The following is a 6,000-nucleotide window of genomic DNA, read 5'->3' as shown; positions in this document are numbered from 1 at the left end:
CAGCTCAAGCCTGCACGCCATGGGAATGAATCAATCTCCACTTTACAGCTAGAGCTTGAACCACTCCATTGTTTTTCATTATAATCAACTACTCCCTCTAGGAGATGGCATAATCTAGATTGTATTAGGGTTTATTCCCATCAGCCACTGTTCGTGGTCTGGCCTCTTACTCTCGGTACTCTCGACTCCCTCATAATTTCCAGTAATATAAGGAGAGTACTGATGATCCATTCCTAAATTCGTTGATTTAGCCACTCATTAGTTCCAGGCATGTCAATTTGGTATCATAGTAGTACGGTTCTTGGAGGCGAATTGGATCTCGCGTAGAAGTCAGGCTGGGTTCTCTCAAAAAAATCCCCTACTTTTGTTCTTGATCCCGGCGGCGGCATGTGCATCCATCAGCGGAAAAGTCGGAGGCCGTTGGGCGGCGGTGACATCGTTCAGGCGCAAATCTGGGGAAATAAAGTGGGTGCCGAAGAACCTCTTGTTGGTGGTAAAACCCCACCCTCCCTCCCTGATTCGTGTGCTATTGGCGGCGAGGCAGCGTTGGAGTCGGTGACGGCGGCAGTAGACGAAGGTTGATTCTGTGGTTAGATGTCCACATCACCGGCTTTTGAAGACCCACTGGTACCATGGCGGAAGGTGATTCCTCTATGAATAATGGTATGTTACATCTTGAATTCCTCCAGCTAGATGTCAAGATGCTGCATATCGAGAGGAAGACATAGCGCAATTTAACACCTTTAGTGAGAAAGTGAACAACAACTACATCAATATTCAGAACAACTTTGATAGTATCCAGGCGAATTTTGAGAGGCTGTTTGCTGCAACTAAGGGAAAGATTGTGGAGCAGTTAGGTCATACCCTAGAGACACCACCTAATCTAGGAGTGCAGTCATCTGCCTCGGTCAGTAAGCAACATGAGTTGGTCAAAATTGGGAATTGTACTCTACAAGATTATAACGGCCAAGAACTACATCTGGATGGAACATCCAAAATTCCATGCAGACACCCAAACGTGGGCCAAGTGACAACCTTTCTCCATGAACCAACACACAAACAAGGTGTACCAGCTCGAATGAACAACAATGTTCATCAACCACAACAAGATGTTAACCAGAATGAGGGCATCATGATGAACAACCTACAAAGAGCTCCATGTGAGGAACAATTGGAAGGAAGAAGAGGAATACGGTATCAAGCCGGCCAAGATGAACATTCCAGAGTTTGGAGGAATAGATGTTGATTCTTGGCTTCAAACAATAGAGATCTATTTCGATGCAGCCAGAACACCACTAGAGCAAAGAACTGAAGTAGCAGTGACTTATCTTACAGGAGAAGCTATGCAATGGTGGCGTGATACTAATGATAATGCAACAAATTTACCTTAGCATCGGTTCTGTAGATATGTAGGGGACAAATTTGCAGTAACATCTGTATATGACAATGTGAGAGCCTTTCACTCACAATCATTGAATGAGGTATGAAAAGAAATGCAATTGGATTCAATTCCAATCATTTTAATACCAAGAACAAGCATATCTTGATGACTTTGGTGCCATATGTTTGTCTTAAGGTTTTAAATTTTAGTGGTTCTCAACCACATATCTCAATGAATTGATTTGATGGCACTCTTGATAGGAGTTGTTTGATTGAACTGGAATCTAGTGGTGACTGAGATACATGCCAAGCTATAATATTGTGAATCAAGTATGATATTTCTTAAAATCTTGTCTACAAACTATGGTGCACACTCTTGGGATGCTAACAACTCCTCTGGATTATGAAAGATTTGAGGTATAAATCCCAATTTCAGCTATTGAGTTGAAGACACGGGTAGCCAGCTACTCGTGTGTATTATTAGCCCCCTTGAGTGTTACAAAAATATTGGAAACTATCATTGGAATCCAAAATATAGTAGGGAATCCCAATTTCTTTATGCCTTAATTTTTACCCAATCAGGTAGGAAATCTAGGTCACAAATCCAGAGAAAATATAGGATAAGCTGCATACAGCGGCCAACATAGCATAGATATATTCACGACAGATCCAACGGTAGTACCGATAGTTACAACATAAGCTACATTTTACATGAATTTAAGCTGATCTACAGATAGAGCAGTCACATACAGAGAGTGCAGTAGGCATGTTCAACGCCTCCAGGTAGCGCATGTGACTTGCTTGGAGGTTGCGCAGGTGAATCCCAAGTGCTTTGTGTTTGGCCATGAACGCATGCACGTTCACGGTCGTTCCAACTCTAGCACCGCATCTGCCAATGGATTCAGCATGGTTCACCAGGCAGTTGAAGTCGGTGGCGCGGAGCTTCCTGTTGCAGAAGGGGCACTTGTAAATGCCTCGAGAAAAGGGGCCATCATAATGGCCGGACTGCAGCCTCCTGAGGACGTGACGAGTCTTGGTGTGGAAGGACTCGTCATCGCTGTCGATGTCGCTGCTCTGCACCTGTCACGTAGCACCAAAGATCGTGCAAAAAACACGGAGTCAATTGCAACGATGATGGAACAGAGAGTGAACAAAGATCATGCATGATAATATGGGCTCGAAAAAAAGAGGCAGCCTCATTTACATTGGACACACTTATATCCAGGATTTGAGTCAGTAAACCAAAGATCATGCACAAGAAATTTGTACACACCAATTGTTTACTGACGAAACCCTGAATCAATTTGTGCCCAAATATTCATCATCATCGGCACAAATATTAAACAAAAGCAAATCACAAACACTAATAACACAAGATCTAACACAAAAGGATTGAACTAGAAACAGACGAACCCTAATAACGCAAGATCTAACACAAATGGATTGAACTAGGAACAGACGAACCCTAATAACGCTAGATCTAACACAAAAGGATTGAAAATGGGATAAGAACAAGGGAGCAAAGGGTTACCTCCGGCTCGTCGTCGACAATGCTGGTGTCGTAGGGGTTCTCCGGCGCGACGTACGGCACTGGTTCGTACAGGTTCCAAGCGATGGGGGCCTGGACGGTGGCGGCGGCCGATGCACCGGCGGCTGATGCGCCGACTGCTACGTTGGAAGCAGCGACATGGGCCTGGACGGGGGCATCGGCCGATGCGCTGGTGGCTGATGCGCCGACAATGGGCATCTCATTCTTCTCCCTCGTCGGCGGTTTTCTTCGGGGTTTTTTTTCTTCGGTTGTGGAGAAGATGATGGGACAGGAGAGGCTGTTGCAGTGAGAACGTGCGTCGAGGGAGAGAAAAGGGGCTCTATAAATACGAAGGTGGCGTGTACCGCAACACGCGTCCGCTATGCACAGCTGCAGCGTGCACCGCGACACGAGTCTAACCCTGGGACGTTTGGTGTACTCAGTTATAACCTCGGGCCTTATACAGAAATTTTATCTGTACTCATTTTTACCCTCGAGTACTTAGACTAGCAAGTGCAATATACTCAGTTTTACCCTCAAGTAGCTGGTCAACAGAGAGTCAACAAATGAGATTAACATATCTAATTGAGTCATTTCATGCGCAAAAAAATCCAAAAAAATAAAAACATAGTGGCACCTACTCATGGAGTCTTCCTACGCAATCTGCCACCTAGAAAACCTTAACAAACATATATAAATCAAGTTTTACCACAAATTGCCACTTCTCAGAATCACTAGTGTAGCTATGAAGATGCATGGTTTTCCACTCAAACCCCTTTGCAAAACATCTTCCCCAAAAACATAGTTTGTCTAAATGATGCCATAATTGTCACACTCATGTATATTGAATTGCAAATAATTTGATGTAGCCCAATATAAATTGCAGATAATTGGACGAAGCGAAAGCCAAAGTTCCTATTTTCTTGTCACGAAGACAGAGTCTGAAGGAGAGGTGAAGGGGGGCACCAGGGTGGCCACACCACCACTAGGAGCGGGCCCACCCCTGGCATCACCTAGGCATGGTGTGGGGCCCTCGGGTGCCCACCGACCTCGCCCTTTCGCCTATAAGTTGCCTCCCAACGCGAAAATCCTAAATCAATAAGCCTCCATCCACGAAAAGTTCTGTAGCTCCACCGCCGTCGCAGACAAGATCTGGGGGACAGTAATCTCTGTTCCGGCACCCTACCGGGACGGGGAATTGCCCCCGGAGCCATCTCCATCGACTCCACCGCCGTCTTCATCGCCGTTGCGGACTCCCATAATGAGGAGTGAGTAGTTCTCCCCCGAAGCTAAGGGCTTTACCGGTAGCTATGTGGTCTATCTATCTCCCCATGTATGATCTTTATGTGACCATGAGCTTTGTAATCTAGTTGAATATGTAGATGTTATTCTTCAACTATTATGCTACTCCGGGGACATCTTGTCCAACAGTGTGAAGGTGGAAGTGTGTACATCGTGTTTGTTTCTTAAGCTTAATTTACAGAAATATTTATGAATTGTGGTGTCTAGTTAGTACCATCTTTGTATGCTCAAGGTGGTAGTGTGGGGCATCCATAGATTGGAAATGCGAACTTTAAGGAATGCTTATGCAACCCTACGTAGTGAATTTGTGTTTGTTATCAAATCAGAGAATGGTTCAGAGTAGCATAGTGAAGTGATAATATCTATGTATTCAATTATGGTATCATTGTTGAGAGTGTCCACTAGTGAAAGTAAGAGCCTTAGGCCTTGTTTCTAAGCATAGAAACACCGTTTACAACCAGTTCTGCTACATGTTTGCTTGCTGTCCTCTTTATTTCAGATTGTAATTACCACTTATAATCATCCATATTACTTGTATTTCATTATCTCCTCGCCGAACTAGTGCACCTATACACCTGACAAGTGTATTGGGTGTGTTAGGGACACAAGAGACTTCTTGTATCGTAATTACAGGGTTGCTTGAGAGCGATAACTTTGACCTCTACCTCCCTGAGTTTGATGAACCTTGGGTGATTCACTTAAGGGAAACTTGCTGCTGTTCTACAAACCTCTGCACTTGAAAGCCCAACACTGTCTATAAGAATAGAAGTGTGCGTAGACATCAATCTACAACTCCACCAATCCATTCCTCCTTTTTGCGAGGGAACTCTTGGGATATAGATATTGGAGTCATTTGTTGATTTCTTCCTTTGTTCTTCCACTCAAGTTTCTCCACAGCATTTGTTGCTTTGGTGGGATTTGAGTGTGAAGGATTTGAGCACCCTTGGTGCTCTTGCTTTTGCATCCTTGAATAAGTGTTGAGCTCTCAATTACGATTCATTCGAGTGATAGACCGTGAGCTTGTTACTCTTGGAGGGATTACCTCCTAGTTGTGTTGGCGGTTGATGCTTCGGTGACCTCTTCGTGGAAGATTGTGAAGATGCTCGGGATTCTCCTTCGTGGAGCTTGTGAAATGGTTGTGGAGCTTTCCATCTCCAGAGTGGAGGGAAAGCTAACCATAAGGGAAATACCTTTGTTCTTCGTGGTATTGGCTTGGAGAAGAAGGTGAGCCTTCGTGGTGTTCGGGAGACCTTCGTGGTAGCCGACCCGCATCTCTCCAATGTGATGTACCTCACCTTGTGTGCAGGAACACATGAATACATCTTCGTCTCTGAGTGCCTCCGTTATCTCTATACCCGAGTTTACTTTTCTTGTCATAGCCATCGTGCTTGAAGTACATATATATTGCTATCACTTGTGCTATATATATATATATATATATCTTGTGGCTATATTGCTTTAAGTTGTTTTTGTTGCACTTAGTTGAGCCTAGCATATTTAGGTTTTGTGCTTGTAAAATAAACATTAGTTTAATTCCGCATTCTTACAAGCCAAATTCGTAATAGTTTTTAAAACGCCTATCTACCCCTCCCCTCTAGGCGACATCTTGTCTGTTTAATAGGTAGCCACACGGGACTCCTCTAGTTCGTACAGTGGTTGGTGGAGGGGACGGTAATCTCCTCTATTTTTTAAGAATTCCCCTCTATTAACTACTAACCTAACAGTGATAGGGTTGGGGCATCAACTTTTGCAAACTGTTTTGACCGGTCAACCTGTGCCACGTCAACGGA

Source organism: Lolium perenne, chromosome 5 (assembly GCF_019359855.2).
Source record: "Lolium perenne isolate Kyuss_39 chromosome 5, Kyuss_2.0, whole genome shotgun sequence".
Taxonomy (NCBI): Eukaryota; Viridiplantae; Streptophyta; class Magnoliopsida; order Poales; family Poaceae; genus Lolium; species Lolium perenne.
The sequence above is the reverse complement of the archived record's forward strand: the minus strand, read 5'-3'. Positions refer to the sequence as shown.